This window comes from Sphaerodactylus townsendi, linkage group LG09 (assembly GCF_021028975.2).
Source record: "Sphaerodactylus townsendi isolate TG3544 linkage group LG09, MPM_Stown_v2.3, whole genome shotgun sequence".
Lineage (NCBI taxonomy): Eukaryota > Metazoa > Chordata > Lepidosauria > Squamata > Sphaerodactylidae > Sphaerodactylus > Sphaerodactylus townsendi.
Genome location: NC_059433.1, coordinates 67,522,319 through 67,549,811, shown reverse-complemented (window position 1 = coordinate 67,549,811; position 27,493 = coordinate 67,522,319). Strand labels below are relative to the sequence as shown.

Here is a 27,493-nt window from a genome sequence, read left to right as displayed (position 1 = left end):
TTAAAGCTCAACCCAGACAGGTTCATCCCAGTGTCAAACTGAGCCCAGGGTCTGACTGGCATACTACTGACTCTCCCACAAGCTCCACCTGACCTTCAGAGGTGGAGCTTGGGGGCGGAGCCAACAGCATAAAGCCAGAGCTGGACAAGAGTGCTCAGTTTGTCCCTGAGCTCAGCTTGGCTAGGTCAGGGTTTAAACAGCAGGCTCAAAGTCCAGCATTGGATAGGGGCACCCTGTTCCCAAATTCCATGTGGAGTTTGGGGGCGGGGAGAGCCCAGTTGAACACTGATTGGATTCAGCATTCACCTGCACACCTGCCCAGAAATGGCAGGTGGAGTCCCTGCCTTTCCCCATCCTACATATGCCTGTGGATGGGTGGTTAGGCTAAGAAATGGTGATGGTCACCTGCGGGATCCTCTAGGGGATTCAAGTTCTGTTGTCCCACGTCCTGGTCTGACACTCTAACCACTGCACCACACCAGCACACTGGTGTTTCCTGCAAAAAAAACCCCTCCTGCTGAGGCCTGGGACCCTCGTACCTTTGGGACCGCATTACCCCATACGTCCCTACTAGGTCTCTGCGTTGAGCAGAGGCCAATCTGCTGCTGGTTCCCGGCCCCTCAATGATGCGGCTGGCCTCCACTCGGGCCAGGGCTTTTATGGCCCTGGCCCCTGCCTGCTGGAACGCTCTTCCTCCAGCTGTCCAGGCCCTGCGGGATCTTGGTGAGTTCCGCAGGGCCTGTAAGACGGAGTTGTTCCGCCGGGCTTTTGGAGTGTCCGGCCGCTGATGTGCTCCCTCCCCCTCCCCTCCCCTACTTTAGCCTCCTGCGTTTGGGGTCCCTTTGCCATCTATGGAACCCCTCCCCCCTCTGGGAGGGTTTTATTAAGGATTTATTGCGGACGCTGTTTTTATATGCTGACCGCTGTTGTTTATTTTAAATGGGTTTTAATTGTATGTCGTATCACTATGTTGTTCACTGCCCAGAGCCCTTTGGGGGTAGGGCGGTATAAAAAACTCAAAAATAAATAAATAAATAATAATTAAAAACACTTCGATGTGAAGTGCAGGGAACGAACATATAGTCTCTGAGAGCTGATGGGATCAAGCTATGCCAAGTTGCCTTCCCTCCCAGCAATAAGTGGTTAAAAAGACTAACAGAGCCCAATCTAGGCAGAGTTATGTGCATATATGTCCTCGAGTCACAGTTGACTTATGGTGACCCCAGCAAGGGGTTTCCAAGGTAAGTAAGAAGCAGAGATGGTTTGCCGTTGCCTTCCACTGCAGAATCTTCCTTAGGGGTCCACCATCCAAATACCAGCCCTGCTGAGTTTTCAAAATCAGATCATACCATCCTATCCCACATCCCCTTTAGGCAGAGTTGCTCCCTTCTGCATCCATTGAAGCTACCCAGGCTTATGAATGTGTAAATCTACTTCTTACTACTTGGTTAGTGCCCCCATTAGCAATATGATCATATCACAAAGACCATCGGACACTGGAGGTGCATTACACAGTAGTAGCTGTAGTATTGTCATCCCACTAATCTCAACCTCTTCATGTCATTCATTCCTCCTTTACCATAACTGTCCTATCAGCTTTTCCTTTGCTGTCTTCTAATGTTTCCAGACAACGACGCTGGATTACTTAGCCGAACGCTCCTCTCAAAAATTGCTGAAACATCATCTCTGCATCTGTGAAAGTGCGGTGGAAGATCTTCCACATTATGTCTTAGATTGCCCTCTGTACGTAGAAGAAGAAGAAGAGTTTAGATTTATATCCCCCCTTTCTCTCCTGCAGGAGACTCAAAGGGGCTTACAATCTCCTTGCCCTTCCCCCCTCACAACAAACACCCTGTGAGGTGGGTGGGGCTGAGAGAGCTCTGAGAAGCTGTGACTAGCCCAAGGTCACCCAGCTGGCGTGTGTGGGAGTGTACAGGCTAATCTGAATCCCCCAGATAAGCCTCCACAGCTCAGGCGGCAGAGCTGGGAATCAAACCCTGTTCCTCCAGATTAGATACATGAGCTCTTAACCTCCTACGCCACTGCTGCTCCTACCTTCATGTAGAACTCTACCTTCACGTAGAACCCAGATCTAAATTGCTTTCCAGGATCTCAATGATGATGCAGTTTCATCCTGACCTTGATAAACCAAACTTTCTGCTTTCAGACACTGACTCTTTTGTATCCAATAGGGTGGCTCTGTTTGCACTGGCAGCCACCAAGATTATAGCCAAGGAGGTAGCAAAGAAAGCCGTCTACTCGGAATAACTTTACTATTATCCTCTACCCTTAAAAGGGTTTTAACACTGTCTATTTGGCTACTGGGAAGAATGTTAAAGTGGGAGTCTTGAGATGGTTGATTTTACATGCCTCTGTAATTTATATTGGATTTCTTTATTTATCTTTTGTTTGATGTCCTGCATTGTGAAGGCCTATGGCTATACAATAAAATCTTTGATATTTGATACTCTAACACTGAACTGTGCCTCCTCTTAACAGATGCGCTCATTCTAGCATGTGATGCCAGCATCACAATTATCCTAGCTGTAGCACATTTTAATGGGTGTACAAATGTGTCATCTGGCTAACTCCAGCACAGCGACCCGCCTAAACGCTCTACCCTGGAGACAGCGAGGATGTCGGGACAAGAATCGGTCTGTGCAAAAATGCCATCTCAATGTGACAGATTTGTTTCTCTGTCTAGTGCATGCCCCAGTTGCCAAAAGAAACAAACCCCCTCCTTCAGCAAACGAGAGCTGAGCTGGGGAACGCCAGCGCTTTCCCCCCTCCGATCGACCTTTGATGGAGTCAGCTCCAGAAATGGTTTGAGGAAATGAAGGGTGAAGAGGAACAAAAAACCTAACATTGAGAAAGCCAGAGGTGAGGTCATCGCCATGGAAACACACGCGCTTCTAATACAGCACGCACTGAAGCCTGTAAGATTGAGTCCTAGGCCCTGCAGCCTTTAATTAACTTGGGAGCGAGGAGAAAAGAAGAGGATTGGTTGGATTGTTAAGGGTGAGCACGTAGGGTTGCCAGCTCCAGGTTGGGATTATGATACAAGAAGAAGAAGAAGACGAAGAGCGTAAGAAGACCGAAAGAAGACGCGTAAGAAGCACTTTTAAGGCAAGACGTAAGAAGACGGGCAGACCTAAGAAGAGCGTAAGAAGAGCGTAAGAAGAAGAAGAGTTTGATTTATATCCCCCCTTTCTCTCCTGCAGGAGACTCCAAAGGGGCGGCGTGACAGATAACTCCTGGCCCTTCCCCCTACAACAAACACCCTGTGAGGTGGGTAGGAGCTGAGAGAGGCTCCGAAGCTGTGGACTAGCTCCAAGGCTGGGTCACCATTTCAGCCATGGCGTGTGTGGGAGTGCACAGGCTAATCTGAATTCCCCAGATAAGCCTCCACAGCTCAGGCGGCAGAGCGGGGAATCAAACCCGGTTCCTCCAGATTAGATACACGCGCTCTTAACCTCCTCCGCCACTGCTGCTCCCTATAAGTATTTATTCGGTCACTGACCCACAAATAAATAAAGGATATACAAACAAGCGGACGATCTTCTAAAGATTAACAATCATTCTATCACAGTATCCTCAACCATAGTTAGTTAACAAATCAATGCTTCAATGCTTCGCAGATTCATTCTCCATAGCTTGTATAATCAATGCATCAAAGGTTACCCCTACCCAGAGGTGGGATGCAGCCTATTCGCACCTATTCGATAGAACCGGTTACTAAAATTTTCTCAGTTCGAAGAACCGGTTATTAATGATTAATTCCACTAGGGACAAGGGGGTAATCTCTGTCCCCGGGTTCAGCAAATCTCGTCAAGTGGGGGATGCAAAATCTCCCCCAGGGCCCCCTGCCCCCCATGGCACCCCCCATGTGTGTGTGAACTGTATGAAATAATACAATATATAGTAATTCTATTTTTTTTGTTCATTGGTATAAAGGTTGGGAAAGTATTATAGGTACAGATTTTTCATTTTCTTTTTTTCCCTTGAAATTTATATTGGAAAGAGAGGACTTTAAACTAGTCTTTTCGATTAAGGATTTTGGATCTCTACCTCTGTTAGTTTTCTTTCAAGTGGAATAGATGAAGTAGTTATAGGAATCTGAAGGGGAAGTAGAAAGTAGGGAGGGAGGGAAATATTATTATTATTATTATTATTATTATTATTATTATTATTATTATTATTATTATTATTATTATTATTATTATTATTAATTCAATTTATATACCACCCGATCCCCATAGGGAAGGAGGGAGGCAATATAGGATGTTTTAGTTGGTGGGGGGGGTTGAGAGAGATAGATAATTAGATATGTTTGTAATATGTTAACAGTTGTAAACAGTTTTTGGTTTCTCTCCTTATGTTAGTATTTAAAATCAATCAATATAATTATATAAAAAAGAAATAATACATTACCATACGGTATATTGCTTTTTTAATACTTTAAACAGTCATTATTCTGGAATTTTTTTAGAAGGCGGGGCTTATAAGGGGAATCATGCACCAGGTATGCTTGCCACAGCCTACTGTCTCCAGGAATGCGTTTCACTTCCCAGAACTCCTCCTGGCTACACGCCTCCCCATCGTGCCCCGCCCAGCCCCATTGGCGCTACGCCACTGTTTGAATCCCACCACCATCGGAACCTGTTACTAAATTTTTTGAATCCCACCACTTCCCCTACCCAACTTTTAAAAAAACATCACATAAATGGGGCGGTGTAGAAGCCCAAAGTATAAATAAATAAATAAATAAAATAAATAAACAGGAGAGGTGAAAGGGAGAGTGAGTTCAGAAAATGGCACTGAGAAAAAAAATCCAGGGACAACAGAGGGGCACGGAAAATGTATTAAGGAGATCGCACAGCAGTGGAGATGTTTCGCTTTTAAAATGTTTCACTGAAAACAGTTTGAGGCTGGAAAGAAAACGTTTTCAGAACCGAAGGGGGAAGAAACGATGCAGAACTCCATGGAGGAAACATTTTATTCCCTGCCTCAGAACATCTTAAAAGGTTTGTGCGGAAAGGGCCTGTGTTGCTAACAGGTATATATGCTCTGGATCAAACCACTGGTCCGTCGAGTCCAGCACTCTGCTTCACACTGTGATCAACATGGCACAGACAAAGGACTTATATACCAGTGCCTCCTACCAATGCAGTTGGCCTTAAGAACCTAAGAACATGAAGAAGAAGAAGAAGAAGAAGAAGAAGAAGAAGAAGAAGAAGAAGAAGAAGAAGAAGGAGGAGGAGGAGGAGGAGGAGGAGGAGGAGGAGGAGGAGGAGTTTGGATTTATATCCCCCTTTCTCTCCTGCAGGAGACTCAAAGGGGCTGACAATCTCCTTGCCCTTCCCCCCTCACAACAAACACCCTGTGAGGTAGGTGGGGCTGAGAGAGCTCTGAGAAGCTGTGACTAGCCTAAGAACATAAGAACTAGCCTGCTGGATCAGACCAGAGTCCATCTAGTCCAGTGGCCCACCAGGTGCCTTTGGGAGCTCATGTGCAGGATGTGAAAGCAATGGCCTTCTGCTGCTGCTGCTGCTCCTGAGCACCTGAGCATTCTCCAGTGGGCCTGGACCAAAACTACAACTTTGTTCCAGACCACAGAGATCAGTTCCCTTGAAGAAAATAGCTCCTCTGTAGAGTAGATTCTATGGCATGATGCTTCTCCGATGTCCTTCCCCATCCTTCTCAAGCCCCAACCCGAAATCTTCAGGAATTTCTCAACCAAGAGCTGCCAACCCTTTCCGGCTCTGATATTTAGCCAGATTCTTGTTTTGGGGCGATGGTTGCTTGCTTTAAACGCCGTTTCACAACATAAATCTGACTGACAGCTGTACAAAAACTCTAGCGCGCTCATATTTCCCCCTTAAAATCTTATTAACAGCTAAGCAAAGTAGGTAAGCTGAAGTTTTTGTTTTAAAAAAAAAACTAAACAAAACGGGGCAGACTATATAAAACCACTCACGCTGGCCTGCGACCAGCTCGCATTTTATTGCCGCTTTGTCCGCTGTGAATTATAGGGAACAGAGAAACAATTACAGTGACTGAGGATCTCGCTGCAAAATCTCAGCCAGGGAGTTTCACGGCCCAGTCGCTTGTGCCTGTGCAGAGTCAGTGCCAGTCCGGCAGGCCATCAATCCAAGCCAGCTGGAGTTCTGTTTTAAAAGGCTATTTCCAGAGGCAAAATGAGAGGCCCGCCTGGCTGGCAGCTGCTCTTCTCATTTGGCGGCCGCCTTCCCCCGAGGCTAAAGCGAGCGTTAACAAAAGAGCCAAAAACGCTGCCTTTGCCGAACGTCAGCGGTGGAGCCGACCGGTAGCGTCGTTTGGCTGGGAAAGTCCGAAGCCTTGTGGGGGAAACAAAACAATTCCTTCTGAATCCTCCAGAAGAGGCCAGGCAGCCAAAATCCCAACAGGTTGTCAGGTTAGCCGAGCCGTTCCCTCACTTTTCATACTGCGTTAGCAGAAAGAGATGCAGGCCTTTCCAATTCCCAATTCCCCAGTAAAGAGGGAAAACAGGGGTCCGTTTGCCAGACGAAGGCATTCCTGCAACTACTTATCCAATATTGAACTACTTGTTGTACTGCATCTGAAGGCCTTTGGCCAATTTTGCTCTTCTTTCCATCAGTTATTGAGGCTATACCCCATGTATGGGGAAATACTGTATGTTTCCACGTAAAAAGCATTTTACATCATTTTCCCTGTCCATTCTGTAAGGAGCTTAGAAGAAGAAGAAGAAGAAGAAGAAGAAGAAGAAGAAGAAGAAGAAGAAGAAGAAGAAGAAGAAGAAGAAGAAGAAGAAGAGGAGGAGGAGGAGGAGGAGGAGGAGGAGGAGGAGGAGGAGGAGGAGTTTGGATTTATATCCCCCCTTTCTCTCCTGCAGGAGACTCAAAGGGGCTTACAATCTCTTTGCCCTTCCCCCCTCACAACAAATACCCTGTGAGGTAGGTGGGGCTGAGAGAGCTCCGAGAAGCTGTGACTAGCCCAAGGTCACCCAGCTGGCGTGTGTGGGAGTGTACAGGCTAATCTGAATTCCCCAGAGAAGCCTCCACAGCTCAGGAGGCAGAGCTGGGAATCAAACCCGGTTCCTCCAGATTAGATACACGAGCTCTTAACCTCCTACGCCACTGCTGCTCCTTAGTGGGGTATCCTTATCTTTCCCCCATTTATTGGCCACAACTGTTGTGAGACTCCTATCAAATACTGGCACCCATGGGATAATGGTTTTTAGTTGCCCTCTTTTTTCTTGTTCTATCCTGTTGTTGGTATTTTATTGTATTCTGTTTTAATTATTCATTACTGTTTTAATATTGTATTATTTGATTATTGTTGGGTGCCGCCCTGTGCCCTTCAGGAATGGGCAGGGTATAAATATGAGAAATAAATACATAACTCAAGGTGGCTTATAAGATCCTTTCCCTTCCTCTCCCCACAACAGACACCCTGTGAGGTAGGTGGGGCTGAGAGAGTTCTGACAGAGAACTGTGACTAGCCCAAGGTCACCCAGCAGGAATGTAGAAGTGCAGAAAAGCATCTGGTACACCAGATAAGCCTCTGCCACTCAGGTGGAGGAGTGGGGACTCAAACCCGGTTCTCCAGATTAGAATCCATCTGCTCTTCACCACTACACCACGCTGGCTTTTCAATGGGCAGAGCGGGACAGAGGGGGTTCAGTCAAATGAGTTCTGTATCCAGTGGACAATAATGGCCTCAGTAAATTATCTGGGTATGGCCTGGGTAAATTATCTGGGTGTGGCCTGGGTAAATTATCTGGGTGTAGCCTAGGTAAATGATCTGGGTGTGGCCTGGGTAAATTATCTGGTGTGTGGGTGGAGTGGGGAGCTCACCAGGTTGTGAAAATAGGACTTTCACAAGCATATAGGTGTGCCCCTATTTTCATCATTTAAAAACTGTACAATTCTCCTTTCCTGTCGCAGCAGCAAATCCCAGCTTGAGAAATGCTAACCTAACACCCAAGAACCCGTATCCTCCTCTGGTCTCCGTTAAACCAGGCTTTCAGAGCAGCAGTGGCGTAGTGGCTAAGAGCAGGTGCACTCTGATCTGGAGGAACCGGGCTTGATTCCCAGCTCTGCCGCCTGAGCTGTGGAGGCTCATCTGGGGAATTCAGATTAGCCTGTGCCCTCCCACACACGCCAGCTGGGTGACCGTGGGGTAGTCACAGCTCTTCGGAGCTCTCAGCCCCACCCACCTCACAGGGTGTTTGTTGTGAGGGGGGAAGGGCAAGGAGCTTGTAAGCCCCTTTGAGTCTCCTATAGGAGAGAAAGGGGGGATATAAATCCAAACTCCTCTTCTTCTTTCGGTTTTGGTTGGGTTTTTTGTTTCCTTTTCACGGTGAGCAAGCCTTCATCCGTCAGAGCAGCCCTTCTGGGCCTGGTGTAAATTGAATGTTGAACATGTGTAACTGACAGGTTTTACAAGACTCAAGCAAGGGAGGTTAGAGGAGAGATCTAAAGAGTCTGAGGCTTGGGATGTTTCACTGAAAGACAGCTGGCTCTCTTTTAAATAAAGAATCTTACAAGTTCTGAATATTCAATTGCTGGGACGGAATGCTCGTTATAGGAATGAGATTTTAAACTTTCTGCAGCCTGGTGTTGCCATGTAAACCACCTGGAGCCCGTAAAGAAAGGAGCAGAACTACAGATATACTCCCAGCATGGTGTAGTGGTTAAGAGTGGCAGACTCTAACCTGGGGAAGTGGATTTGATTCCTCACTCCTACACATGAAGCCTGCTGGGTGACCTTGGGCCAGTCACAGTTCTCTCAGAACTCTCTCAGTCCCACCTGCCTCACAAAGAACCTGTTGCGGGGAGAGGAAGGGAATGCAGTTGTGAGTCACTTTGTGACTCCTTAAAGGTAGAGAAAAGTGGTGTATGAAAAACAATTCTTCTTCTCCTGACATTTTCCCCCTCCCGGCCTTTAGATCAGGCGCCTGTTGTTAATTTGCTTGCCTTAACTGCATTATTTAGTTTTAAAGTAATTTGCTGCTACTCCTAAATTAATTGATTATTTTAATGAATTGTTTTAATGAGATTGTTATTATGCATTTTATGGATTGTTGGTGCTACTACTCGAATCCTTCGAGGGGATGAGGCTGCCTTCCATAAATCCAATCCTATGAATCAATGGAGAGTAGATAGATAGGATAGATAGGATAGATAGATAGATAGATAGATAAGATAGAATAGATAGATAGGATAGATAGATAGATAGATAGATAGATAGATAAGATAGATAGATAGATAGAATAGAATAGATATGATAGATAGATATATAGATAGATAAGATAGATCTCGTCAGATAGATAGACAGGTAGGCAGGTAGGCTAGGTAGGTAGGCAGGCAGAGTGCAGAGTAGGTGCAGAGCAGGCAGGCAGGCTAGGCAGGCAAGGCAGGCATTGGTGCAGGCTAGGGTAGGTAGGTAGCTAGCTAGCTAGCTAGATAGATAGATAGATAGATAGATAGATAGATAGATAGATAGATAGATAGATAGATAGATAGATAGATAGATAGATAGATAGATAGATAGATAGATAGATAGATAGATAGATAGATAGATAGATAGATAGATAGATAGATAGACCAACTGCAGGAAAACTGGGAGCTCGGTTTCAATTTTTTAAAAAAATCAATTTTCCTTTCTTGCTCAGCCTGGCTTTTAAATCGTTTCCTCACAATGTCTCTTCCGTGGATTGATGGAAATCTGATCTTTTCCGCGTCTGTTTTGGCCCATAGTCTGAAGCCTTTGGTTTCAAATCAGCCTTTTGCCCTGGGGACAGTTCAATTCCATCTCCAAAATGGGGAATGACACACAGCAGCTGAGCTCTCCTCCATGAGCAAATTGTCGCATGGGCCCTAACCCAACAGCAAAGTGCACTTTGGACGAAAATAAATACACTGAAAAAGCAACAACAGGGTCCTGAGATGTTACAAAGACACTAGGCATATTGTTCGATCCGTCACAAAGTCGCGTTAATAAATGTGTCGAACAGCTGTTCCTGTCCAGCACGCAGACCCCAATACAACTGTTCTTAGCCTTGAATCCCCAGACCACCTTGGCCTCACAGTATGGCCCCATCTGGCCGGGCAATAAAGCATATAGTGGGATGATCTCTGTCAAGACCCCCAGAAGAAATGAAGACAAATAGCCCTTCTGAAACGCAGCCGGCTTCTACAGCTGTCGACTCCTGCAGGTCACCTCCAAACTCAATAGTGCACGCCAGTCTCCCAGCAAGAATCTTGACAGGTCAACCAGCATGAGGCTATGTTGACGATGATTGGGCTGCCAAAGACAGAAGCCGGAGCTCTGAAGCTGGCGTGTTTTTGTGCATTAGCATCTCTGTGGCCCTTCTGAGAGGGAGAGGGAGAGGGAGGCCTTTCCGCAAGTCGCATGCTCTCGGCCGTCAGTGAGAGGGCCCCCGTTTAGCCGAGCAACCTCTATGGCTGTTGAGTGAGTCATTGGGAATCCTGTTATCTGTTTAGAGCAGAGGTGGGATCCAGCAGGTTCTCACAGGTTCCCGAGAGTAGGTTACTAATTATTTGTGTGTGCCGAGAGGGGGTTAATAATGGGTGATTTTGCCACGTGATTTTTGCCTTAGTTACGCCCCTCCTCTCAGCAGTAGCGTGCAGAACTTGAAGCAGTCTAGCAGGAGGTGCACCGGCGTGCGTGGCAGCCTGCGCCTGCGTGCATTCGTTTCCCGCCCAAGGACTGGGGCAGCGGCTGCGTCCTTGCCACAGCCCCACCCAGGAATGCCCCGCCCCTGGAATGCCCCGCCCCCTGAATGCCCCACCCAGCCCCATTGGTGCTATGCCACAATTTAGAGGTATGCCACTGGTTTAGAGGTATGTCAGGAAAATCTAGTGGTATAGTTTTCTATGGATTATGCTGTTTTGGAGGAGAGGGATTACATTAAAATAATCCACTCACAGGGGTGTTGTGTGGTTTCCAGGTTGTATGGCTGTGTTCTAGAGCATTTTCTCCTGACATTTCACCTGCATCTGTGGCTGGCACCTTCCACAATACAAATCCACACACATTTTTTTTTAAGTGCATATCATCCTGGATGCGTCAACTTGGCCATTTCCCTAACATCTCTTTTATTATATTTATTTATTTTGTTGGATTTATATCCCGCCCTATCCCCAAACGGCTCTGGGCGGGTTCCAACCTAATTTAAAACAATCCATAAACGTTAAGCATAAAAAATATAAATCCAGACCAAATCATCATTTAAAAAACACTGAGATGGTCATTAAAAGAAATTCATCATTCCCACCTTCCACCTTACCCACCTCCTTCTCCCCCTCCCCCCCCCAGAGGCTGAAGATGTTATAGTATGCTCAATCAACCATAAGAACGTAAGAAAGAGCCTGCTGGATCAGACCAGAGTCCATCCAGTCCAGCACTCTGCTACTCGCAGTGGCCCACCAGGTGCCTTTGGGAGCTCACGTGCAGGAGGTGAAAGCAATGGCCTTCTGCTGCTGCTGCTCCCGAGCACCTGGTCTGCTAAGGCATTTGCAATCTCAGATCAAGGAGGATCAAGATTGGTAGCCATAGATCGACTTCTCCTCCATAAATCTGTCCAAGCCCTTTTTAAAGCTATCCAGGTGAGTGGCCATCACCACCTCCTGTGGCAGCATATTCCAAACACTGATCATGCATTGCGTGAAGAAGTGTTTCCTTTTATTAGTCCTAATTCTTCCCCCCAGAATTTTCAATCCAGCTGGCTAGCTGGGAAAGGCCTGGTGGAACAGCCTGGTCTTGCAGGCCCTGCGGAACTGACACAACTCCGGCAGGGCCCTGACGTCACCAGGCAGCCTCTCCCAGCCCACAAGTTTGCCACCTCCACACCTGAACTCAGAAGCTGCTTTCTACAGAATCACTGCCTTGGTCAATCTACCTTGGCAGCATCCATTTTTGGCTGGCAGTGACCCTCCATGGTCTCAAACAGTGAAAGACCATGCCTAGCACTCGCTCTCTGACATCTTTAAATTTGGGACCACCTCCATACAGAGCACCTACTAGGGCAGCCAGGCAATGCCTGACAAGTGCTGGAAGAACTGTGGGGCAGGGATATGGGGTGTGTGTGATCCAGGCTGTAGCATCATGTCAGTTTCATTCTGAAAGGAAGTGACAATGGGTAGCTCTAGGAATTACTAAAAACTCTATGGTTTTACTTAGATTCCTAGAGCTACCTTTTCTCACTTTTGCTCTTTTAATAGATGTGACATGAAGCGGCAGCTGGCACTGAATTTTTAAGAAGAAGAGTTTGGATTTATATCCTCCCTTTCTCTCCTACAGGAGACTCAAAGGGGCTTACAATCTCCTTGCCCTTCCCCCCTCACAACAAACACCCTGTGAGGTAGGTGGGGCTGAGAGAGCTCCGAGAAGCTGTGACTAACCCAAGGTGATCCTGGCGTGTGTGGGAGTGCGCAGGCTAATCTGAATTCCCCAGATAAGCCTCCACAGCTCAGGCGGCAGAGCGGGGAATCAAACCCGGTTCCTCCAGATTAGATACACGAGCTCTTAACCTCCTACGCCACTGCTGCTCCTGCTTGCACTCACTGTGATGGCAGGCAATGGAAGTGTGGGGCAGGGGACCCACTGGTCTGGAAGTCATGGTACCTACCCTGCTACAGAGTCCCAACTCTTCCCCAGTAGCTGCCGTACCACTTCCAGGTCCATATATAATCAAAAATTTCATAGTGGGGCTAGTTATCACATGAAATAATCCTGTGAGAGAAATGTAACGAAGTTCGAGCTTTAATAATAATTTAATTCACCTTCCTAAGAGCGGATCAGCAACCTCACTGGTGCACCCTAAAAGGTACTCAAAGCAGGATGGACTGAGCACAGCCAGCTCTTCTGCTGATGAAAAAAGGGAGACGGGTCCTCTCTAAGCACCCAAAAAAGCTATGCTAAAGGTCATGTGCAGAGGTGGGATCCAGCAGGTTCTCACCAGTTCCCGAGAGTGGGTTACTAATTATTTGTATGTGCCGAGAGGGGGTTACTAATTGGGTCCGCTTTTCCATTAGAAATTCCATTAGGTCCAACAATCATAAAGTCCTGTTGTTTCCTATATGGCTGGTTAGCGAAGGTAGAAAACGGGATAATTCTCCCTGTTGGGCTGTTTTAAAAACATGTTTTAGAAATATGGTAAAGTTCCTTGTTTCAGGAAAGTATCCTTCTTTTGATTTCTAGGAACAAAATTAAGTATTTGAAAGTATTAAGTATTAGACAGGCAGTCAATTAGAGGAGAAGTCGTTTCTGTTGGCAGTAGACGATAGGACTTGCTATAATGAGTTTAAATTATGGACAGAAAGATACCAGCTGGAAATTAGGAACTTTTTTTTTACAGTAGGAGTTTTTTACAGTAACAGAGAAATTATTAATGCCCCGCCCCCAGAATGCCCGGCCACGCCCCCGTCATGCCCCGCCCAGCCCCATTGGCACTACACCACTGTTTGAATCCCACCACCATGGGAACCTGTTACTAAAATTTTTGGATCCCACCACTGGTCATGTGACTTGCATGTGGCATGGGGGATCTAATAAGGATGGGAATCGGATGGGATGTCATGGAAAACTCTGGTGGGATCGAGTCTGTTAATTCTTGAGGAATCAACATGTGAATCCAGCCAATTTTTGCTAACCGTCATTTTGGTTTTAATCTATTCAATCGTAACCCCCTTCCAATATCTTGGCAGGAAAGTGGCACATTACCTGCATTACCAAACAAACAAACACTCCTGTGCTGCCTTTCTTTGCAGACAGAGGCTCTCTGTCCTCGATGGAAATCTTTTGGTGAGGCTTATTTCCACCTTCGGCCAAGCCGGAAGGGGGCAAAAAGTGAAACGTCCCTGTCGACCCAGCTGTTGATCTTGGGACTTGGGCAGGGAATTTAAATGCCAGGATAATGATCTGGTAGAGCGAGACAGGAAGAGCACAGGGCCTTTGATTATTCTGACACCTCATTAAAAAGTAACCCAGGACGCATTAATAATAGCAATCAGAACGGGACCGGTGTCACAGTGCTTTGTCAAAGTTAAGAGCTATTTGGTAACAGGGCTGTCGAGAAGCCGAATTAGCCCCAGAGGACGGAGGAAACAAAGCAGGGGGAATTGGCAGCTGTCCAATAAAAGACACCACCTTCCCCATTTCCGCATTTTCAGGTGTCGGTGTAAGGATGCTGAGGCTCAGCCTAATAGCCTCACCTGCCTGTGTGGGAGGCAGAGGGCCACAGGTTGTAAATCACAGCCAGGCGTCAAGCTGATCTCTGTCCCTTTTGCCAGGTGCTGAGATTTGTCAAAACAGACACTGTTTCTTCCCTCCTCCGTCCCTGCTCAGTGACCGTTGAAGGTCAACTGGGCCACTCTTTGCCAGGGAAAAAGAAAGATGTACTAGAACAAGCTTTTCCAACAAGCTATTCCTGCCCCCCATTCTAAATTGCCTTTGGAAGGATTTCAGTAAATAATGTGGAGGGAAGGGGCATCACCAGAAGTGGGATCCAGCAGGTTCTCACAGGTTCCCAAGAGTAGGTTACTAATTATTTGTGTGTGCTGAGAGGGGGTTACTAATTGGTGATTTTGCCACGTGATTTTTGCCTTAGTTATGCCCCTCCTCTCAGCAGTAGCGCGCAGAACTTGAAGCAGTCTAGCAGGAGGTGCACCGGTGTGTGTGGCAGCCTGCGCCTGCGTGCATTCGTTTCCCGCCCAAGGACCGGCGCAGCGGCTGCGTCCTTGCCACAGCCCCGCCCAGGAATGCCCCGCCTCCGGAATGCCCGGCCATGCCCCCGTCGTGCCCCGCCCAGCCCCATTGTTGCTACGCCACAGTTTGAATCCCACCACTATGGGAACCTGTTACTAAAATTTTTGGATCCCACCACTGGGCATCACTGACAGCATATATACGGTTGCCAATTTGACGGTGGGAAATTCCTGGAGAGTTGGGGTGGAGCCTGAAGGGGGTGGAGTTTGAGGAGAGGCGGGAGCTCAACAATAATGTAAAATGGAAATGCTCACCCTTCAACGCTGGTGCAGTTCTGCAGGGCCTTCAAGACGGAGCTGCTCAGCCAGGTTTATGGTTAAAGGCAGCAACAATATTCCAGTACTGAGAGTACTGAGAGCCAGTGTGGTGTAGTGGGTATAAGCAGTGGAATCTAATCTGGAGAACTGGGTTTGATTCCCCATTCCTCCACATGAGAGGCGGACTCCTATCTGGTGAACTGCATTTGTTTCCCCACTGCTCCACAAGAAACCTGCTGGGTGGCCTTGGGTAGGCTGACCAGACGTCCCGCTTTTGGCGGGACAGTCCCGCCTTATAACAATTCGTCCCACGTCCCGCGGGTTTTATCAAGTGTCCCGATTTTTGGAAGGCACTGCCTTCTGGTGTGCAAAGCAGTGTGGCAGCCTCCTGCGTGCGCGGCCGCAGGGGCGCATGGTCTTCTGGGGCGCTCCCATTTCCCGCCCTGTCTTACAGGGCGGGAAACAGGAGCACCCAGAAGGCCGTGAGCTCCTGCGGCTGTGTGCGCGGCCACCCGCCTACCCGCCCGTCCCGGTTCACAAAGGTGACCATCTGGTCACCTTAGCCTTGGGTCAATCCCAGTTCTCTCAGAACTCTCTCAGCCCCACTTGCCTCACAAGGAACCTATTGTGGGGAGAGGAAGGGAATGCAGTTGTGAGTCACTTTGTGACTCCTTAAAGGTAGAGGAAAGCAGCGTATAAGAACCAATTCTTCTTCTTCTCCATAAACGCAAGTGCAGGAAAGCTGGAAGCTTGGTTTCAATTAAAAAACAAAAAAAATCAATTTTCCTTTCTTGCTCAGCCTTGTTTTAAATCATTTCCTCACAATGTCTCTTTCATGGATTGATGGAAGTTTGATCTTTTCCACGACTGTTTTGGCCCATAGCCTGTGGTTTTAAATCAGCCTTTTGCCCTGGGGAGAGTTCAGTTCCATCTCCAAAATGGGAAATGACATGCCGCAGCCGAATTCTCCTCCATGAGCAAATTGTTGCATAGGCCCTAACCCAACAGCAAAATATGGTTTGGAGGGGAAAAAAATAAACTTAAAAAAGCAACAACATGGTCCTGGGATGTTATAAAGGCACTAGGCGTATTGTTTGATTGATCACAAAGGTGTGTTAATAAATGTGCTAGACAGCTGTTCTCTCAGAACTCTTTCAGCCCTGCCTACCTCACAAGGTGCCTGTTGCAGGGAATGGAAGGGAAAGGAGTTTGTACACAGCCTTGAGTCTCCTTACAGGAAAGAAAGGCAGCATATAAGTCAAAATGCGTCTTCATTTTTTTGGCTTTCCTTCTTTTCCTTCTTTTTCTTGTTTTTCCTTTTCCTTTCCATTTTTCCAATCCTTCCATTTTCTAGACCAATATGAATGGGGCTGTCAATATGATTTTTTATTCCCCGCCCCTTAAAATGATTTTACGGTGCTGCCCCTGCTGGAATACGTGAGGATTTCACTGTATTTATGATGTCTATGTTGTATGACGCCGTGAGCCCATTTGGGGAAGGCCATCTCATAAATTTAATTAATTAATTGGTTGATTCATTAATTTCCTCCAGGGGAATGAATCTCTGTCATCTGGGAGATTTCCAGCCCCATCTGGAGCTCAATAACCCCAGACAGCATGGCAGAGAAGTTGAAACAGCATTTGAGTTTTCTAACTTTAAACAGTATTTTTTTTTCCGCCGCGAGATAAAGGAGCCGAGCAGTTTTTGAGTTGAATAAACACAGTAAATGGAAATTTGTAGCCCTATTCTCAGACACTCAAGGTAGTTACAAATGCAAGCAATTATACAATCATATAAAATGCTATACACTTCAGCAGAAACCATAAACGAAGTGCAGATCGATGATAATATAAAACACAGCCGACAACAAACCCTAAAATTTTTTGTGATAGGACATGGTCAGCGGATCTCCTGATATCTAGAAGAGATGAAACTTGGTAAATCAATATTAAGAAGGAATTCTAAAACTTACCACTTCTGGCTAGAACACCTAGCAGGAGCCTTGGGTTCAAATCCTCACTCCATCATGAAGCTTTTTTAGTGAGAGCCAGAGCGGTGTAGTGGTTTAGAACAGGTGGGTTCTAATTTGGAGAACTGGGTTTGATTCCACACTTCTCTACCTGAGTGGCAGAGGCTTACCTGGTGAATCAGATGTGTTTCCGCACTCCGCCATTCCTGCTGAGTTCTAGTCACAGTTCTTTGGAACTCTCTCAGCCCCACCTACCTCACAAGGTGTCTGTTGTGGGGAGAGGAAGGGAAAGGAGCTTGTAAGCCACCTTGAGTCTTCTTACAACTCCTTGTGTCTCCTTGAAACTCTTCCTTCTCCTCCTCCTCCTTTCTTTCTTTCTTTCTTTCTTTCTTTCTTTCTTTCTTTCTTTCTTTCTTTCTTTCTTTCTTTCTTTCTTTCTTTCTTTCTTTCTTTCTTTCTTTTTCTTCTTCATAATTTTGGATCAGTCCTCATCTTCCAACAACAAATTGCGATCACTACTGATTATCCCTGTTGATTATACACACTCTAGGCTACAGTCCATCAAATACTCACCTGGGAGTCAGTCAACCCACTGAATGACTAAAGACGTGCAGGATTGCAATGCAAACGTATAACCTCTGGTTCGCAGATTTTGATTTGAGCTTCAGTTATTCCTTTATTTTTCGATCAAGTGCAAAGCATGAAGATTATTTTACGCCTCCTTTTCTTTTTGCATTGACATGGAAACTGCTCTTTATGGGGCATACATCTCCCAAGTGACAGAAGGGGGGAGGACCATTATTGAATCCCAGGCACCGTTCAAGCCAACCAGTTAATTTGCTTCAATCTATATCACAGGCAATATTGGCTCAACAGAAACTCGAATCAATAGCCTCTCTGCCCTGCGTTGGGCAACCCTCTTCATCATACAGAGGCAGAACAAAGATGCACAATTAATAAAGTTTCTAGGCCTGGGAGAGTGGCCCAAATCTCCCCGGCTCTAGCATTCTCAGCTTCCCAGTAATTAAGACAAGGGGCACAATGAAGAAGGAAGGGTCAGTTCGTTTCACTGTGCCTCCTTCTCCTTCACAACTCAACATTACCTTTAAGGCTGTTAGCCGTCTTGGACCTGCATACCTGAGGGACCGCGTCTTCCCGTATTTAAGGTGACCAAATTTTCACCTTTTAAAAGCGGGGTGCGCGTGCGCGCATGCACGCACACAGCCGCAGCAGCGCACTGCCTTCTGGGGCGCTCCCCTGTGACAGGGCAGGAAACGGGAGCACCCCAGAAGGCAGTGCGGCAGCGCGGGAGGTAGTGACCAAACCCCTGTTTCCCACCCTGCCACAGGGGAGCACCCCAGAAGGCAGTGTGACAGCCTCCCACGCTGCCGTGCTGCCTTCTGGGGCGCTCTTATTTCCCGCCCTGTAACAGGGTGGGAAAAGGGGAGCGCCCCAGGAGGCAGTGCGGCAGCCTTCTAAAAATCGGGACATTTTAAAAACCCCGCGGGACACGGGACGAGGGACAAATCTGTCAAAAGCGGGACTGTCCCGCCAAAAGCGGGACGTCTGGTCACACTACCCGTATTGCCCTGTTCGGTCTCTCCGCTCCTTGGAGGGAAATCTTTTGGAGGTCCCAGGCCCACAGGATATCCAGTTGGCCACTACGAGTGCCAGGGTTTTTGTGGCCCTGGCTCCTATCTGGTGGAATAAGCCCCCGAATGAGATCAGAGCCTTGTGGGACCTGCATTGTTTTCGCAGGGCCTGTAACACAGAGCTTTTCCACCAAGTATTTTGCCAGCCAGCCTGACTTGAATGTTACTCTTGGCCCTGCGGACACGGCAGGGAGGAAGGAAAGTCGCCATCTGAGTTGAGTTGCTTTATTGTTGTTTTTATTGGGTTTTATGTATTTTATAGTGTTTTGTGGTTATGTGTTGTTTGCCGTCCTGAGCCCTATGGGGGAGGGCGGAATATAAATGAAAAAATAAAATAAATAAACATTTAGGAGCCAAGCGCCATTAGGATTTTTCCTTGTCCTACTGGAGGGAATCGTTTGCCTTAGGGGGTAACCTAGTGGTAACCTAGATGACCCAGGACAGCCAGAACTTACGAGACCTTGAAAGCTAAGCAGGGTCTGCCCCTGTTAGTATTTGGATCAGAGGTGGGATCCAGCAGGTTCTCACCAGTTCCCGAGAGTGGGTTAAGTACAACAACAACAACAACCTTTATTTGGCATTTAAAAATAGGTTCTAGAGACCGAGAGTGGGTTACTAATTATTTGTGTGTGCCGAGAATGGGTTACTAATTGGGTCTGCTTTTCCGCTAAAAATTCCATTAGGTCCAAAAATCATAAAGTCCTATGTGGCTGGTTAGCGAAGGTAGAAAACGGGATAAATTCTCCCTGTTGGGCTGTTTTAAAAACATGATTTAGAAATATGGTCAAGTTCCTTGTTTAAGGAAAGTATCCTTCTTTTGATTTCTAGAAACAAAATTAAGTATTTGAAAGTATTAAGTATTTGACAGACAACCCGGTTTCTCCAGATCAGAGTGCACCTGCTCTTAGCCACTGCTCTTAGCCACTACGCCACTGCTGCTCAAATTGTAATGAGGCTCAAATTGTAATCAAAGACCAATAACCAGCTAAAGAACTGGCAGCTGCGATATCAACCAACAACCAGCTAAAGCACAGACAGCTGTGATAGTAAAGAAAATTGAAGAATAATAATACATTAAAACCTTGTATTCATTACATAGGGTGACATGGATTTTTTTTAAGTACGCTGAAGTTTTAAACAATTCCCAGTAGGTGGCACTGCAGCTCACCAAAGCATAGCTTTCTTAATTTGCATTTTAAAGTATGAGATTTTCCTCCCAGGCTTAAAAGAGAAACTGATCTAAAAAAAATCTCACCTGACACCATGTCAAAAAACAGAGATTCAAGAGGACCTGTACTGCTGCATAAATCTTATTGTAAGTAAGATCCTATTATGTATTTCTGTATTAGTATTATTATTATTACTACTACTATTTATTCGATTATTAGACAGCTCCCCTATCGCCCATTTGTATGGGCTTGGTGTTGTTCACATCAAAGTTCTTCCATACAGTTAGATTAATTAAAATATCATAGAAGAAGAAGAAGAAGAAGAAGAAGAAGAAGAGGAGGAGGAGGAGGAGGAGGAGGAGGAGGAGGAGGAGGAGGAGGAGGAGGAGGAGGAGTTTGAATTTATATCCCCCTTTCTCTCCTGTAGGAGACTCAAAGTGGCTTACAATCTCCTTGACCTTCTCCCCTCACAAGAAACACCCTGTGAGGTAGGTGGAGCTGAGAGAGCTCCGAGAAGCTGTGACTAGCCCAAGGTCACCCAGCTGGCGTGTGTGGGAGTGTACAGGCTAATCTGAATTCCCCAGATAAGCCTCCACAGCTCAGGTGGCAGAGCTGGGAATCAAACCCAGTTCCTCCAGATTAGATACACGAGCTCTTAACCTGGTGGGCCACTGCAAGTAGCAGAGAGCTGGACTAGATGGACTCTGGTCCAATCCAGCAGGCTAGTTCTTATGTTCTTATGAACACCCACACCCCTCCAAAAACAACCTGGTACAAAAAATTATCCAGGAGCTGGTAAGGGGAGGGAAGAGTTAACTGAGCATCCTTAGCACTAGGGCACAGGTGTCAAACTTGCAGCCCTCCAGATGTTATGGACTACAGTTCCCATCATCACCTGCCACGAGTTTGACACCTATGCACCAGGGCATCAGTTCCTACCACAGGCACCTCCTGTGGCTACATTTCAAGCACATTTCGATGATATTTGATCTCGAACTCCTAACCTAAGATGCAGCCTAGCCCCCACTGTGCAACCTTTATCATATTATCTATTGGAGCAGAATGCTCTGTAAGTCGACCGCACAGGTGATGCTCAGCAATGTTTCAGTTGTTTTTGTGCACCACACAGTACATTGGATCTGGCAAAAAGCACACACATGTCAAAAATGAATGTGAGAAGCTGACTGGGTGATTTGCAGAATCCAGTTCCTTTCTGGCCAAACGAGGAGGACCAGCAACACAACACGCATGGTCTGTCCTGCCACGCAGCCCTGCAATACGTTCGCGCATTTTGGCAGACCCAAAGCTGACAACCGCAATTTGTTCTCCAGATTCCCATCGCTCCCTGAAGAAGGAACTCAAATGAGAAAGCGTTTGCACGCTTCAACATTCCTTGAGCAACTGAAATGGAATCTGAGGAAGGAAAAGCAATTTGGGGACCCGGGAGGCAGACAAAGGCTGCTTAGGCCGTTCCGGCTTAGCGTGGGATTTTACGATCTCATTGCAGATCCATGGAGAATGGCATTGAGGGGGCGGAGAAATATTCAGAACTGAAAAGCTGACAGTTTCTGGAACGGGAACAAGTTGGAAACTGGAGGAGAAGTGAAAGGGAGAGAGAGAGAGAGAGAGAGAGAGAGAGAGAAATAAAACCCAACAGCTGGGACCAGTACCCCCTCGCTCGGGCCCTGATGGCCAGGTCTCCTGTTATAAAGGAAGCCCTCCTGCCCTCGGTCCAACTGTTGCTTAGTAGAGCAGCAGGAGCAATGCTTCAGGTGCAAGCCAGGAAGTGATGTCACTGCACTGAGGTGATACTGTAAGATTCACCCAGTGGTGGGATCCAAAAATTTTAGTAACAGGTTCCCTCGTCAGCCCCCCATCAGCAAAGGGGGCAGAGGCATACCTAGGCAAACCTGAGCCCTGGGCAAAACTTGAGTTGGATGCCCCCCATGGGCAGCCACCCCACCACGACCCCCCAAAGTTTTTTGGGACCAGGTCATTTCTAAATCATCATCATATTATAGAAAATGCCCCAACTCACAAATCTGAACACAGCAATGGTGAAACACATAGGTTCTTTGATAGAGACTGGTGAGATAAAAGGTACGAAATGCTGAGAATCCATGAATTGCCGTACCTGAAAGGGATTAACCCAGTTCAGGGAGTTACATTATTAGTTGCAATTGCTCTATGGAACCTTCACGTTCAAAGGCAGGATGCCTCTCGGGGAGGCGAGGGCGTGGAGGTGGGAAAGCGGACCCAATTAGTAACCCCCTCTCGGCACACACAAATAATTAGTAACCCACTCTCGGGTACTGGTGAGAACCTGCTGGATCCCACCTCTGGATTCACCCCAAACACTGTAGTTGTTCCCTCCACCCCACCCCAATGTCTCCCACTGCTTGGCTGGCAACCCTGTAGCTAGGACAGGATTCTTCTCAAAATTAACCCCTTCCCAAGAAAAAAGTACGTTCCCAAGTACTGGCCAGGAATTCTCAAGGAAGAATCTTGTCCAAATGATTGATGCACCCAGAGGTTATCAAGGATTATTCTCTTACACATAAAGCTCGACCTGGTTGTGTGTTGTGTAACCATTGGATTTTTTAGTATGGAGATTTTACCCACACTGATCCCAAGAAATTAAGAGGCTGGGTGTAACTGCTTAAGGTCTCGAGGGAGACTGAACGCCTTACCCTGCAATTTTAGCTAACAAAAATAACCCGCTGGCTTCAAACTGAGTTTGTTTGCTGCACCGTGGAGGAAGCAGTATTCTTAGCTGACCAGGGCAACGTGATCAGCCTTAATTGCTACTATGTCTGTGTGTAAAGTACATGTAGAACAAAGTGTAGGCTGAGATTCCTGCATTTCTCTGGAAATCTCAGGAGACTGATTTGTGCAGCTTTTTTTGTACAATTAGGATAGAATGTTTGCATATGAATATTTGTGTTGTAAAAAGATAAATACAGGCTTGGGGGCAGATATAAAACTTATTTGCTATTTCAATTAACTGTATATATGATCTCAGCAGCAAGAAAATTAATAGCCAGAAACTGGAAATCTGAAGATATTCCAACTGCTGAAGACTGGCTGAATGGGCTACTGGTATATGCTGCGATAGATAAGTTACTGACATTGTTAAAATATAAACATGTTAGAAACTTCTCTTAAATATTGGAACCCGCTTATGAATTATACTAAGCAAATAAATGTTTTCATGCATTTGTGAACATATTTACAACATTAAGATTAAGAACAGTCTGTAGGATTAAGACATAAGAACATACGAACTAGCCTGCTGGATCAGACCAGAGTCCATCTAGTCCAGCACTCTGCTACTCGCAGTGGCCCACCAGGTGCCTTTGGGAGCTCACCTGCAGGAGGTGAAAGCAATGGCCTTCTGCTGCTGCTGCTCCCAAGCACCTGGTCTGCTAAGGCATTTGCAATCTGAGATCAAGGAGGATCAAGATTGGTAGCCAGAGATCGACTTCTCCTCCATAAATCTGTCCAAGCCCTTTTTAAAGCGATCCAGGTTAGTGGCCATCACCACCTCCTGTGGCAGCATATTCCAAACACCAATCACACGTTGCGTGAAGAAGTGTTTCCTTTTATTAGTCCTAATTCTTCCCCCCAGCAGTACAGTAGGAGTACAGTAGCAGTACAGTAGCAGTAATTTAAAATATATATACTAATTTAGAAAACTGTAAGAATCTAGACCAGAGGTGTCCAACTCTGGCGCTTCAGATGTTCGTGGACTACAATTCTTATCAGCCCCTGCTGGCATGACCAATTGGCTATGCCAGCAAGGGCTGATGGGAATTGTAGTCCATGAACATCTGAAATGCCAGAGTTGGACACCCCTGACCTTGACTAAGGATTGTTAAAAATTATATTATGATGAAAACTTGAGGCTAGTAGGAAGTGAACCAGATGCGTATTTTTGTTTGTTTTTTATAGTTGTATAAATTGTGTATAATGGTTTTATGAGTGATATATTGTTTGTTTTGTGTTTTGACCGCAGGGGCGTACTGCCCAGGGGAACATATGGGGTCAAATGTCCCCTGACTGTGGCCATTTAGTCATGTGTGGGGTTTAAAATCGCTCCCCCCCCCACACACACACACACACCCCGGGTCCATACTCTGACTTCAAGACCTGGTGCAAAAAAAATTTGGTTGTGGTGGGAGAGGGTGGCCGCCCATACGGGAGGCAGGGTGGTGGTGGTAAACTCAGATTTTGCACTGGGCTACATTTTCCCTCTGATCGACCGAACTATCATATTCCTGTATTGTCGAAGGCTTTCACGGCCGGAATCACTGGAGTGCTGTGTGGTTTCCGGGCTGTATGGCCGTGTTCTAGCAGCATTCTCTCCTGATGTTTTGCCTGCATCTGTGGCTGGCATCTTCAGAGGATCTGATGTAAGAAAGGAAAGCAAGCGTAGTATATATACTGTGAAGTCAATAGGTGAGGCCATCTGAATAGAAGTAGCTTGGCATGTGAGTAACAATGAAGTCTGTAGCATGTGAGTCACAATTGACCTTTCTATCTTCATTGTGACTCACATGCTACAGACTTCATTGTTACCCACATGCCAAGCTACTTCTATTCAGATGGCCTCACCTATTGACCTCACAGTATATATACTACACTTGCTTTCCTTTCTTACATCAGATCCTCTGAAGATGCCAGCCACAGATGCAGGCGAAACGTCAGGAGAGAATGCTGCTAGAACACGGCCATACAGCCCAGAAACCACACAGCACTATTATATTCCTGTGCAACAGAGTATAAAAACAGTGACCCCAGACAACCAGGACTCTGATGACATTGGGGCATCACTCAGCCAAAAAGAATTTGGCTTTGTGAAGACATCATAAAGTCAGTTCAGAGCAAAGGACAATTATTGTTCTTCTGCCTCTGACAGTTTGATTCTCTAAATTTTCATTCTTAGTTGCTTTGCTGCTTGTTTTAGGATAATGTCAGCTGATAGTTTTAGATTATCCTGGGGCTTCCCTGTTTTCTGATGATCATTTTGTAATGATCGTTTGATTGCCGTTTTTTCATTATTTTATTTGATGGTTGTAAATCACATCTAAAACAATTTCATGTATCTGTTTAAAAATATGCATAGAATTGTTTCTCCATGAACATGCACCCAACAGTACACAATTCAGTTCGAAACCATCTCATTATGAGATAAACCAAAATAACATTTTACATCAAATTAATAGAACAATGAAAACCAGACAAAGCAATTCATTATGCTACCACTAAGACGATCACTTTCAAGGTATATCTGGAGGACCGTGAACCTACAGCATTGTCCTTGATAGTTAAAATGGGGAATGGCTAAACACTTGGGATCACTCCAAATACTACATAGCAAAGAATGTATGTCTGATGGCATGTGTACATGCTACAAAAGGCTGTAGCTGATTCTATCATGCACCCTGCAGCATGCATTCATATTTACTTATTTATAGATAGATAGATAGATAGATAGATAGATAGAGAGAGAGAGAGAGAGAGAGAGAGAGAGAGAGAGAGAGAGAGAGAGAGAGAGAGAGAGAGAGAGAGAGATACTCTGCTTTTCTCCCCCATGGTAACAGCTTACAACATTGTCGAAGGCTTTCATGGCTGGAATCACTGGGGTGCTGTGTGGTTTCCGGGCTGTATGGCCGTGTTCTATCAGCATTCTCTCCTGATGTTCCGCCTGCATCTGTGGCTGGCATCTTCAGAGGATAGTCTGAAGATGCCAGCCACAGATGCAGGTGAAACATCAGGAGAGAATGCTGACAGAACACAGCCATACAGCCCGGAAACCACACAGCACCCCAGCTTACAACATTATTCTACCCTCTTCTACATTATCTTCACAACAAAAACCTTCTGAGGTGGGTTTCAAACCTGTGTCTCTGAGATCCTAATCTAATACACTATCCACTATACCACACTAGTTCATCTTACAACAGTTGCATGCGCATACAGCCAAACATTCTCAGCATGCAGCTATTACGGTATCACAGGAATAAAGTCTGTAAAGAAGGATCTAAAACAGTGGTGGCGAACCTATGGCATGGGTGCCAGAGGTGGCACTCAGAGCCCTCTCTGTGGCCACGCGTGCACAGAGTTTGTCATGTGGGGGGGGGAAATCCCCCCCAATCTAGGCTGGCATGAGCTGCTGGACTTGATGTGCGTGCACCTCAGCGAGCAGGGAGGACTCGGCTGGTGGGTCTGGTGCCTGTGCTCCAGGTGGTTGTTGCCCGAGGGGAGGGGGCAGAGGCAGCAGAGATGCTAGAGCAGCGCACAGCGGCGCATGTGGGACTTGCTGTAGGCTTCAGCAGTGCTGTAGGCTTCAGAATTGCTGCGTTGGCACTTTGCGATAAATAAGTGGGTTTTGGGTTGCAATTTGGGCACTCGGTCTCGAAAAGGTTCGCCATCACTGATCTAAAACATATCATCCTCCAAAAAAATACAGTGGCTTCCAAACAATTGATTTTTTTCCCCGCCACCCCCACATACAAAATTGTTGTGCAGTTTTTCACCATGGTGGTTTTCCCCAAGTTTGATGACTCACTAATATGGCACTACTCCTTTGTCAATGTGGGTTAAATCCTATCAACTTTTTATCTAAGTCTTATCCCAATTATCTTCCTTTTTACATCCCCCCTAATACATAGTTTTGGTCCATAGAGTTCTCACAGTCCCCAGCACAGTATTTTTGGGTAGTTCTTTTTCCAGTAATGAAAAACCTGGTAGGATCCAACCTTACGCATGCGATAAGAAATGTACAGATTTGATCTAGCTAGCATTCCTTAGGACAAGGAATGAGAGGTATAATATATAAAAGATGGTACAGGAAATTTTACACTATGACAGGAAATGTGGTTTAAGGAAAGAACACATGCTTTATAAGGAGATAGCCTCTCAGTTCAAACCTCAATATCTCCATCTAGATAAGCTCAAGTATTAGATATAAACCAGCGGGGGATCCACAAGGACTTCGAGGAGCATTTCATTTCCCCTTCCCTGACTATTTCTTGTTTCTCTTCCTTGACAGTCTTCACAGCATCTTCCTTTCCCTCCTTCCTTCTCTCTTTTTACTCATCAACCAGCTCTCCTTTATCTGCCTCTCTGTCTTTAGTTTAGAGTTGCCAATACAAGACTGGCAACCTGTGGAAAGCTGGCCACTGGCGAGAAGAACTCACTGGCAACCAGAGGAGTAGCAAGGGGGGAAAGCACCTGGTGCACTGGTGCGTCCTCTGCCCCCACCCCAGAATGATCCTGGAACACCCCTGGAATGCCCTTGCCACACCCCCACAGGGGTGCGCACCTGGTGCGTCACTCACCCCCCAGTCCCCTTAGAGATACGCCTCTGCTGGCAATGTAATGATGTTGCTATCAATGCACTGATAGCCCACAAGATAGAAAACAGTGTGCCAAGCACAATGCAATAGAACCGAACAACTCAAAATTTCAAAATTGGCACACTGACCTGGATTTGTATGTAGACATCATTTACAATAATTCAAAGCAACATTTACTCAAATTTATTTTTTCATTGTTATTGCACACCTATAAATCCACTTACACTAATGCTAACCCTATTCTAATATACTATAATGAAAAAAATTAAAGTGCATAATATATATAGTGTC

General features: G+C 46.2%; 1 protein-coding gene across 1 annotated transcript in view; it reads right to left on the bottom strand.

The window, feature by feature from the left end:
- Nucleotides 1–27,493, bottom strand: part of LOC125439376 (collagen alpha-1(XXII) chain-like) — an 86,306-nt gene that overhangs the window by 4,875 nt on the left and 53,938 nt on the right. The window lies entirely within an intron of this gene.